Here is an 11,768-nt window from a genome sequence, read left to right on the forward strand (position 1 = left end):
TATCCATATAACAACATTGCAGCGGATGCGAGGACATTAGCACCGGTGACCTAGAGGAGCTAACAGCTGACAGACGCTACTAGCACTGACTAGTACTGCTGACTGCTGTTGCCTGAAAAACAACAGACAGGACAAAATGTTGCGTTTACTGGTAAACTGGTAAACCTTAAGACCGACGTATAACCAACTGCTGTCTGTTGAGTTTTCCTCCCGTTACTCTGTCCTCTGGGACTGTCTACATCTAGAAACTAAGCTGCACGGGGTGCAGGGAACTACTCTGACTGGCTCATGAGCAGACGGCTTTCCGGAGCGGTAGATGGGCTTTGCAAAAAACCCGGAGCGTTCTATGAAATGACGCTCTTTAAAAAAATAAATAAATAAATAAATAAATAAATAAATAAATAATCGCTCGATCACGCAAATTTGATCGTGGTAAGTCAAAATCGTGATTGCAATTATAATTAAATTCATTGTGCAGCCCTAGGTCAAACACAGTATTAGTATGGTGCTCTTAATAATCCTTTAGGTGAGTGTGTGTATATATATTTATATATATATATATATATATATATATATATATGAAAAAGGTAAAGCACTGAAACCATGACAAAGGATGTGCGACTAAATGATGAGCTCCTCAGTCTACTACATCTTGTCATTCATTGCAAGATTGGGGTCTACTGCTGTTTGAGGTTTATAATTATTTAAGATAAAGCGTCACATAATTGTGTAGTTTTTGGACATACAGCTAATACAATTTGTTAATTATTTGACTGACAGATGTAATCTTACTTAATTTTGATATTCAGTTGTTTAAGCCAGTTATCAGGAAAAAATGCAATGCATTTACTGCTATCAGCATCTAACAAAGATTTTCTTCCAGCATTCCATATCACCTTCATATCAGCTTCTCCTTTTGAACACCTCACAATAACAACCATTACTGCTAACACACCCACATTGTGTGAATGGTTGCATTTAGGTGCGTTCTGAACATATTTAAGTCAATCTGACAGAGCCCTTGTAAATTTTAAAAGCCAGAAAGTCAATTGTTCGGAGACGCTGGTGTTTCTACATGTGAGGCACTATTGAGACAATTCACGTATACATGTATGTGTCGTTTGGATGAGGGGGGGGGGGGGGGGGGGGGGGGGGGGGGGGAGTATCTTATACTATTTTCAGACTAACAAGTTATAGAAAGAGCTGCTTTTACTGAGGTATTGTATTTTGTATACGTATTTTTTTGGTGTATTTCCTGCTATGGGCCTTTTGTGAGTCTGAACATACCGATATTAAACCATTTGAAAGTGAACCATCATTTCACCTGCTTTAAAATTAAATTGATTACAACAACTTTAAAATATACGTAAGGTGTATAATAAGCCTGGCTGAGATACAGGGTTTATCTATAATTCGTCATATCTCACTCATCTGTCTTGAACAGAAAGCATGGCTGCGTGCTGCGCTGTTGACAGTGATCAGAGCAACACGCGAGGCACCATCACGCCAACAGGTTAGCGGCTTTGACTTCACGTTGGGTTAGTTACTTCCACATTGCTGAGAGAGCACGTCAACAAAAATGAAGTCAATGAAGCCAACGCTTGGCTTTAAAAAAAGGACCGACGAATTGTGCAAGTTACGTACTAGTGACCTACGCAGTCGCATTAAAGTTAGCTAATGTTACCCAACATTAGGAACTGGAATTTGTGAAAAATACTAACGTTGCCAGGCGACTTTGGACACGTGTAAAATAAAGATAGATACGTATTTTCACATTTACAGTTGTACAAGTTGTACCAACTACCGCCATAAGTCGTATTCGGTGCATGTACATGCAATATTCATTTCACGAATGCATATGTAGCTATAGCGTTTTCGTATAACGTTAGCTAGCTAACTTTGCAGTGTGTTAACTAAGATGTTGTTGCGTTTATGGACTCCTTGCTAACTTATGACAGCCTTCGCAGGTTTCACTCATTAGGGTTACATCAGCTAACGTTACCACAATAGAAGTTTAGCTACGTTTGTTAAACATGGTATTTTGTAAGTATTAACGTCACCGTGCTAACATTACCTTACGCGATATCACGGGCTCCTGCGTTCAATTCTTGAGTGGCAAACGTCTCTACGGCAACTGCCTCAAATTTATACCCCTCTGCACGAGGCTCTAAAAGTGATTGGTCAAAACACTAACTACAGTTGTTCCACTTTGCTTTTCTGCAGACAAAGGCGCCAGAAACCGTTCTTTCATGCAAAAACACATCCCATTGTTTCTCCTGTCATGTGTAACGTTAGCTAACGATACCTGGGGTTTTAAAGCATTAGACAATACTTTTGTTGACTTGTTCCAAACAAAATGGCAACTTGGTGTCACTGGAGTATCCTGGAGGATTATCAATTAATAAGAATGCTGACTGGTTGGTGCAAGTCACTAACACTCTAAATAACGTCAGATATTTCACTGCCAGTACGGAGAGACGTACTGGCAGTGCGGTCCTCCGACTACCACAACATGTCTGACTTTGCATCGACTGAAAGAATAGGTTGACTAAAATCTGGGCGGAGCGGTGGTTTCGCGTGCAGACCCAGAAGCGGAAAACATGGTTTCAATTACACATAAAAAATACCAACCACAATCTACAAGGAAAATTACTATATGTATATCTGTCTCGATTTTGTGACATTCCATGATAGAACAACAATCCGCTTAGCTAATGTTACTGCCTTTTGTAGTAAGGTTAGCTGTTTTTTCCGGGACTGTTAACCCGGGAAATGCGAAGCGATAGAATGAACATGACCGTCATGTAGAATCCCTAAAGGCACTAAAGGGCAACTTTAACTAGGCAGTCTTTTACTCCCTGTGTGCTAAATACCTACTGCGCTTATGATGGCACAACCATGACTGTACAACCAGTGACTATACAAAAAAAAAAAATACAAAGGCCTAACTTGAAAACACACCAAAGGGTGTGTGAACGACGTGGATATTAAACTGAATTTACTAACTGTGACCACTTGGGGCGCCCCGGTGAATCACCTGGTTCTGCTGGGGCTCAGTCCTTGCCGCAGCGGCCGTAGGTTCGAGTCCCAAGTCCTGTCTTCGGCTGTCCTGTCAAATATACGCCTGGAATAGGCTGACCTGTCACAATGTCTACTACAACATTGGCAAAAAACAGCTAGATTAAAAAGACAGTGATGGGCACGAATCCAAATCATTGAGAAATGTCTGCCATTTTAATTATAATTTAATATTTGGTTTCTTGAACCTTGTATATTTAGGCTAGTTGTGGTCAACATCAATACAGTGGTATCTAAAACGTTTGACACTCACAGCCAATATTTATATGTCATTAATGAAAGGGCTTTAAAGTAATTCATTTTTTTGGATAATTTACACATTTTGTCCACAAGATGGAGCCATTGGCAAATGTTAAGTATATTAACGAGACTGTTTGAATCATCCTCCGGAAGAGGTTTGATGGTACAAGCCTGTGGAATGTTGTTGTGGTTCTGTGTTTTTTGTGCCCAAAGTAATTGATTAACACATTTACAGTTCTGACAAGAGAAATTCCGTTGTGATATGACATAATGTTATTTCACTTTGGACAGCAATACTGTAGAAAATACTTCAAACGTGAGGAGTAGAAACTGGTTTTGTTTTTCAGTGAATAAATATACACTCCTCAAACCAAGCCAGGCAACAAGCAAAGTTCACACATTCTACTACTGCTACTCAGTGGTAAGAATGTCACCAAGTACATTATCTCAAGTACTACATGATTTAAAATACTTTACTTTACTTTCAATTTTATGCATTTTATTTGTAGATTAAACAACTCAAATAAAGGAAGCTGCTAACTTAAACATCTACAACTTTAAAATTCTGCTTACACAGTAACACATTACTACTAATTATTCAGTAATATGATATTGACTGCATCCATTTCCTGAATGATGAGCACTTTTCCTTTTAAATACATTTAGCTGGCTAACACTTGTGTACTTTTGAATGCCTGACTTTTACTTGCAATGGAGTATTTTAACAATGTGGTATTGCTGCTTTCACTTACATAAGGATCACACTTCTTCCAGCACTGCTGCTGCTGCCAACAATGCCACTACGTCTACTACCAATATGTAAATCTTTAGTTGTCTGAATTGCTCAAAAAATATGACTTTATAAGAAATATGCAAAACCGGCCTCTCTTTCTGAGAATTGCCTTGGTCCACATCATCCATAAGAGGGCAACAGAATCCACATATTTGTGTCCCCCAAATGATTGCATTACATAGTATGTTGGCTGCCCAGGCTGCATTAAAGAAGGAATTATAAACTACTCTCAACATACAGTGTACATGAAGGCAGTTAACATCCTGAATTCGTGAGTACATTCTGCCCGCTTTGGTAAGGACGTACATAGTGAGCAGGTGGGAGAGGTGCTGAATGAGATAGCTCTGCTTGTTAAAAACTTATTTTCAAAAAATGATGTTTTTATGGAAAGCTGAAACAGACAGGGGCAGTGCTTGATACCCACAGGAATCTGTTTTTAGCTTGCATTATATCTAAGTTTATTGTTAGGGCGCCTGGGTAGTTCACTGGGTAGAGCGCCGCGCCCATATACAGAGGCTCAGCGGGTTTGACTCAGACCTGCAACCCTTTGCTGCATGTCATTCCCCCTCTCTCTCCCCCTTTCATGTCTAGGCTGTCCTCTCACAAATAAAGGCCTAAAATGCCACACAAAAAATCAATAAAAATTAAGTTTACTCTTAATGTGTGCACCATATGTTGTTGGTAAATGATGTAGAGTAAAGATCTTTGGAGTGGTCTAGTAGCATATGGTTTTAAATGAATTAAAAGAAAAGTCTGAATTTGAATAGAATTCATGTGTTTATGCTTTGATATAAATCCAGTATTATCAAAAACATGAGCTTATATTTCTTCCTACTGATGGGTATTTTAAATCAAAGTGAAAACATGTGAGAAACCAAGAGAACCAGTGGAATAAAGTTTTAACACTGTATTTGTTTGTTTTTTGGTGTCGTTATGTGATTTAAGATGTTGGAGGCAGTAGATCCATCTTGGCTCTGGCCATCCAATAACTTCCCGCAACTCAAGTCAGCAGCAGTCCAATAACAATCCCTGCCCAAATAAAAATATTCAGTGTCCCAAAGACAATCCTGGAGCAAGGACAAAGAAAAGGGGATTCCCACAATGATGACAAGTTAATCCATTCATTATTTTTTTCTAGGTATATACAGGTAAAATGACGCTGCCAACATGAGTTGAGAAGACAAAATCCTTGTATGTGCTGCTTTTTCTTTTAGAATTGCCCATGCTTCCTTTTTTGTTCAGACTTGAATTTGATTGAACAAAATGTTCAATCAAATGGAGTTTCAGCATACTTTTAAATAACTATACATGGTCACTGTCAGAATGCAGGGACCCAGATTTCATTCAGCCCAAGATTATTTCTTCAAAGAGGATCAAAGTTGGCAGCCAGACAGATTATTTTAAGAGGATGGAGGAATGAAAGGCTGCCGTCTATCCAAGACTGGGCCTTGTGAGATGTCTAAGGTGGCGGTGTTTGAAAATATGTCATACAAACGGTTCAGGTTGGATGTCTATACAGGAAAATGGGGAAGGTTCTAAAGCTTTCTGGAGGGCTCCTAGGAAGCTATGTGCAGGGGAGAGATGTGCATGGTGCTGTTTAATGCATCACTGTTGATACGTTGATTATTAGATATGTTAAATATTATCGTACAACACAACAAAATATACTCAATATAAAACAATATATACTCATTCACATGAACTCTACATAATTCCACATAGCCAATAACATATAGAAAGAGTAACACATTTTTTTTATTAAACTACAGTTAGTCCAATATAAGCTTACATTGTCTAGCAAGGAACAAATACTGAGATCATTTGTTATTCGATGCAGTTATACTTGATGGCATTAACACTGGGTGCAGCATGACACCTCTGACAGAGCATTGTTGGATTCGACAGCTGGTGCAATCAACTGGGTCAATACAAACTGAAGAACTCCGGTGACATTAATGGAATGTGAAGAGGCATCAGATTGTGCTTATCTTTGATGCAGTGTTATGCTTTCTATTTCTCTTCCTCTCAGCTGTATTGACAACCCTCACACAGTGTAAATAAACAAAGTGGAACACTTTAACGGTGACATGCATATGTATGAGATGTAAAATAATTTGATCCCTTTGAGCGTTTCCCTGTCAGCTCTCAAAAGCAGCATTTCAGTTTTTGTGTGTGTGTGTGTGTGTGTTTGTGTGTGTGTTTTCCACAACAAAAGTTTCCTTCCTTCATGTCACAGGTGCTGTCTCATTAGTGGTGAATCACTAAGCTGACATTTATGTTGTACCCAGTCACACAGCGTCTTCTTTTGTACTGGAAGTCTGATATCACAGCAAAGCAGTGTTTGTTTAGGAGCGTACCAGAGATTTCACACACGTATCATTCTGCTTACAGTTTAGAGCTTGTGATTGGGGTTGTGGGGTGGTGAATTGAAAGTGTGTGACAAAAATGTCTTGTGAGAGCTAAGTATCTTACATCCTAATATTAGAAGCCACCCAAAGTTTAAATATAGGAGAAGCAGGTTAGTGATGTTCGTTGTGATTACATACCCAATAACATCCTTGTGCTAATCTGATCAAAAAGAAAAGCAAGTTACTATCAACTGCTCTTTTGCCTAAAATCAAAAGCAATAATGTTAGGTAATTGTATGGCATTTACATATCACATAGGAAGTTGAGGGCACTCTTTATGGAGGTGTAAATTATTCATTGTAAGTTGCTTTGAGCAAAACAAAGCATCTGCCAAATGAATGTAATGCAACCCAGGCCCAAGTGTTTTCCTCACTCAGAGGCAAAACAGGCCTAAACTGTAAAATAAGCAAATTACCTAATTCACAACAACAGTCTATAGAAACATGACTTTCAGGTTGGTTGGTTGTGTTTTATTTACTGGCCATTTGAGCATTTTAACTACATTGATAAATTAATAATGCTTGATGAATGCTGTTCCAAAAGCAGGCTTTGCATGTTCTTTTCCTCATATAAAAACTTAATATGTCATTCAAAATAATGCGTCTTTTCTTTATTATGATTTTTTTCTTTTCTTCTTCTTATTGTCGTGTTGTAGTTACCTTACAGAGGGCATGTTCCTTGTAGCCTGACGGCAGTAGGATATACAGTGTAGGGCCATATATCAGCAGCACATGCTCACAAAGGCTTCCTCTCGCATTCCAAAGGCATTGATATCAGGTAGATCTGAACTCTGAACTGTCTCGTAGTAGGATTGTCTTTCAGTTTTAGCCCTTGTGATGGTTATCCCTGCATAATTTAATCACTATATTTTGGAATAACTTCTCTTATTACCCCTTAAAAAGAAGAAAAAGGTAAAGAAAACAGAATTATTTCATAAACAAAAACACAAATGTTTGACAAATTCTCCCTTGTGACCTTAATACACATGTCTAATGTAAGATGAGTGATTGTTTAGTTTGGAAAATATGCCATATTTCCATTAGTATTTGATAGCATCTACACTGTATATGCCTTGTTCTTTTTTGTTATTGTATTTAACAGTAAAAAAAAACTGATATAATTTAATTATTTTCAAATTGTTTTGGTAAAGGTTGGTAAATAGATTTTTTCCTATAGCCCCTATTTGGCATTATCACTATCAAAACACAAAGTACAGTGTGGGTAGCTAGTTCTTTGTAATATTGTAGATAACTCTATGGTTTAATTTTTATTACTGCATTTGCTCAAATCAGATTTCTGTGTGCCACGCGACGTGATGTTGCGCCTCATTCAGTTCAAGATTATGCTTCTCTTCAATTGGACCAATCCAGCGTGTTTAGAATTGGTCTGAAAGACATGCCAAATTGTTTGAAATGTAAGACAGAGGACGGCCAATTACTTCATGTCCTATGGTCCTGTGATAAGGAATTTTGGACCGAGAGACATGATAAATGTCAGACTGCAGAGACCCAGGGTCCATTCAGCCCGACATTATTTGTTCTGGGAGATGGGTCAATCCTAGGCGGATGGATACTTACATATAAGAAGCTGGGTTCAAACTCATTTAATAATAGCCAGAGAGATTATTTTAAAAGGATTGAGGAATTAAGGGGTGCCGGCATTTGAAAAAATGTAATATAAACGGTTTGCCAGGTTGGATGTTTATACTAGAAATGAGTTAAACCTAAGATTCCTGGAGGGCTCCTAAAAACCTTTGTGCTGGGGAGGGACGTGCATGATGGGCTCATGCTGTTGTCATTTATACATATGTTTATTTGATTTATTTGGTCTATTTTGTTATTTAATCACGACATCTCTAATAGTATATGTACAGATGTTGCTTGGAAACCCAACGCCTGGACACGGCCCAGTCTGCACTCTTACTCCATTGCTGGTAAATGCACATTTCTAGAGCGTATCTGTGTGTGTAGGCCTTTTACACAGCAAGCATTTAGACTTGTCGTATTAGAAAAGCACAGGTGCTACTGACAACATTAACAATGCCTCTATTGTATGCAGGTGTCCCAGTAACAACAGTGACTGTCTCGGATCAAATTCTATCCCCACTTTGATTCTGCTTCCTTAAGTGGCATATTCATAGTATATTGTTCATGACTTGTATTATTTAAAGTATTATATTTAAAAGCATAATTGCTGACAATATCACACAATATCTCAAAAATAAATTGTGATAAGCCAAAAAAATGTATATTTTCAATGAATATGAATACTGGAGGGATGTATAAAGTACAGCTGCTAAGATAGCTGGGAGTTTTCAGGTTTGATCCCTGCAGCAGTCAGTGCTCTTACTTGTTTACACATAAGACACCTGTAAAAAAGTGTCTGAATTACAATAAATAAGACCATGATGTAAAAATACCCCAATATGGGTTCTATATTCCAAATCTTGTTTAAGTGAAATAAGATTTGGCATCAAAAAGTACTCAGTAATCAAAAGTTAAAGGAGCGAGCATTCTGAATGGCCCCTTTCACAGTGTTATATGGTTACATGTTTGGATCATTATTACTGATGTTAGCAGCTTTTTAATGTTTAATCTTGTATGTAGCACTACATTTAAGAACTTTATGTAGGCCTACAAATGGTTACTTTGTTTTAACCTTGTGATTGTGAGTGATCTTTTTGTCTATGGCACCCCACCAAGCCCATGGTTAAACAGAGATTTTGATATGGTGATTATGATGTTTCATTTTGATGTTAGAAATTGTCATATACAATGTAGTTCTATAAATGTTTTCTTGTTTTTAAACGTGGCCAAACACAAGAAAAAATGTACAATAAACCAATGAAAAATTACTTTTGGATCATTCTTGTCCTGTCCTCGAGGGATCCCGTTTGGAAAACACTGCTTTAATCTATTTCAATGCATTGTAGTTATAAACTAAAACTGTAGCTATTGCTCTAAAATAAATAATAGTGAAGTAAAAAGTTCAATAGTTTCCTCTCAAATATAGAAATAGAAAATGTGTAAAATAACATAAATATTCAAGTCAAATAAAAGCACCATATATTTGTGCTTACATGCAGTACTTATGTTACTTAATACTTGCAGTCCTTAATATATACAGTACTTAACTGTATATTTGTTACAATAGAAATACCAGAATTCTATATTTCCCATACAGATGTATTTCCCCACAATAAAAGAAGACCTCTTTCTGCAGCAGTAGATGTTGGTGTGCTAAAATGAGGCATACAAGTGTGCTAGGGTTAGTAACAAGACTCTTGCTTAGCCAGACATTCCCATAATCTGGCATCAATAACCCCCATATAGAGATCACTCTATGGGCCCTATTGTGACAAAAGCGACCTGTAGCAACACTATACATACATATTTTTGTGTTTTAAGTTGTGTATAGAGTTGCACATCTGTCCTGTAAAAGGGGACTGAGAGTCAATACATTTCAGCACAGAGTCACGCATTCCTAATTTTGGACTAACATGTTTGGTAAGTAAGAAAAGGTGACTTCTTGCAGGGACTTGAGGGACCGTGCGGGCCTGCCCTGCTGTAGGAAGATCTCGCGCACAGCTCAGCCTCCTCCCTCTTCGCCCCGCCCCCAGATGAAGCTCCTAGTAAAAGGAGATAGATAACAGTAAACTTTTCAGCGAGAGGGCTGTTTATCCATACTTTGGTAGAATATCACGTCCGTTTTGTCAGCAGCCGTCCCTTCCAAGCAACGGAACGCTGTGAAGGTCCAGCCGAGACAAGAAGGACTCTAATATCCGCATCCACCGGAGCGACTCTACCTTCAGCCAAGTTGACATTTTCTGGAGACTCTGCATGGTACGTGAGTAAACGCTTTCAAAAGTTACCGCTCAGCTTGTTTTTAGAACAGCATGGTTTATAAAACTACCGTGTTTTTACACGGTGATTGTTATTAGAGTAAAAATGATATTTTCTAGCTAGCTGTGTTTACTTGCCCATAAATCCAGCTGAACATCTGTCTCGGGCTCCATTCTTTGACATGTAGCTTTTCCTCTTGCTTTCCTTTTAGAAGCTACAGGCTATAGCTAATAGTTTCTCATGTTGATATCCATTTCTCTAATCGTTGGGTCATGTTTCATAAGAAAACAGGACATTAACATGAAACGCAAGTAAACAGAGTGTGTGTCCAGAGGTATTCCCTTCAGATAGAGAACAGCATGCTCTCCAGTCCTGTGGGATCAACAGAAATGACAGGGAAACCGCGCGTGTAATATTTTAGATTAAAGCAGGACATTCTGTCAACAGGAATTCGTTTATTTGTAGCCTACATGACATTGGAAACTGCCTGCAATTAATATAGAGGTGATTTGCTGTGTATTTCTAACCACTATCTGTCAGTGTTGCTGTGACAGAGGATAATGTTGGGAGTTGGACTCTGGAGAAACAGCAGAGTGTAGATTCATTAGATTCAGCTTTTTTGTTTATCAAATCTGAACAGCCAATGACGGGATATTTAGGAACAAACATTTAAAAGCTATATTCCTAATCATTTGAAGCTGAATGTAATCATTTTTTTAAATATACATTTAAATGCTATAACAAAACAACAATGAAATAACCCAAGATGTTTTCAATTTCAATTGTTTGTCCCACCAACAGTTTGAAATCAATGCTAATAAAAGCACTGCAATTATTGAACAGATCTGAAATAGTTGCATATTCATTTTGTGTTAATAGACTAATTGTTACAGTTCCAATTTAAGACATTGGATATCAATACTAATACTTAAAAGTCACATCCAGAAAGGTACTGCAAATCAGACTTGTTTTATAGTTTATCACAGATGTGTCAAGAATCTGTCTGCATGGTGACTCAATTGGCAACAGTGCACACACGCACAGATGTCAGCATCTAAACAGTCCACGATGTCATACCGCATGTGGTTTAAGTATGCTGAAGTGTGTGGGGACAGGATCTCTAGCTCTTTTAGACAGAAGGCTGTGAGATGTGTGGGTAGTTTTGTGATGGAAGGAGTGGGAGGTTGGGTGGTTTGTTAGTCCTGAGCTTGTACACATTAACACTGAAATTTAGGGTTCATTCACCAAGTCAAAAGGTCCACACCGACATAGTCTGATTACATATGAGGCAAACTGGTGTCATCTGTTATTTCTAACATCCAGAACAGCTTAACATCTTAATGTACCACAAGATGCAGTATGTAACACACACACACACACACACACACACACACACACACACACACA

At 38.1% G+C, this 11,768-nt stretch overlaps 2 protein-coding genes across 6 annotated transcripts in view; one reads left to right on the forward strand and one right to left on the reverse strand.

Annotated features, from left to right (window-relative positions):
- The window catches only part of brdt (bromodomain, testis-specific), a 44,920-nt gene extending 42,501 nt beyond the window's left edge, over positions 1-2,419 (reverse strand). For all 3 annotated transcript variants that reach the window (XM_032526556.1, XM_032526555.1, XM_032526553.1), the window contains exon 1: positions 2,075-2,419. The gene's annotated coding sequence lies outside the window, so the exon portion shown is untranslated. The remainder of the gene's footprint in view (positions 1-2,074) is intronic.
- Positions 2,420-10,126: 7,707 nt separating this feature from the next.
- tgfbr3 (transforming growth factor, beta receptor III) overlaps positions 10,127-11,768 on the forward strand; it is an 84,432-nt gene continuing 82,790 nt past the window's right edge. For all 3 annotated transcript variants that reach the window (XM_032525720.1, XM_032525721.1, XM_032525722.1), the window contains exon 1: positions 10,127-10,361. The gene's annotated coding sequence lies outside the window, so the exon portion shown is untranslated. The remainder of the gene's footprint in view (positions 10,362-11,768) is intronic.

The sequence above is a fragment of the Etheostoma spectabile genome, chromosome 9 (assembly GCF_008692095.1).
Source record: "Etheostoma spectabile isolate EspeVRDwgs_2016 chromosome 9, UIUC_Espe_1.0, whole genome shotgun sequence".
In the NCBI taxonomy this organism is placed as follows: domain Eukaryota; kingdom Metazoa; phylum Chordata; class Actinopteri; order Perciformes; family Percidae; genus Etheostoma; species Etheostoma spectabile.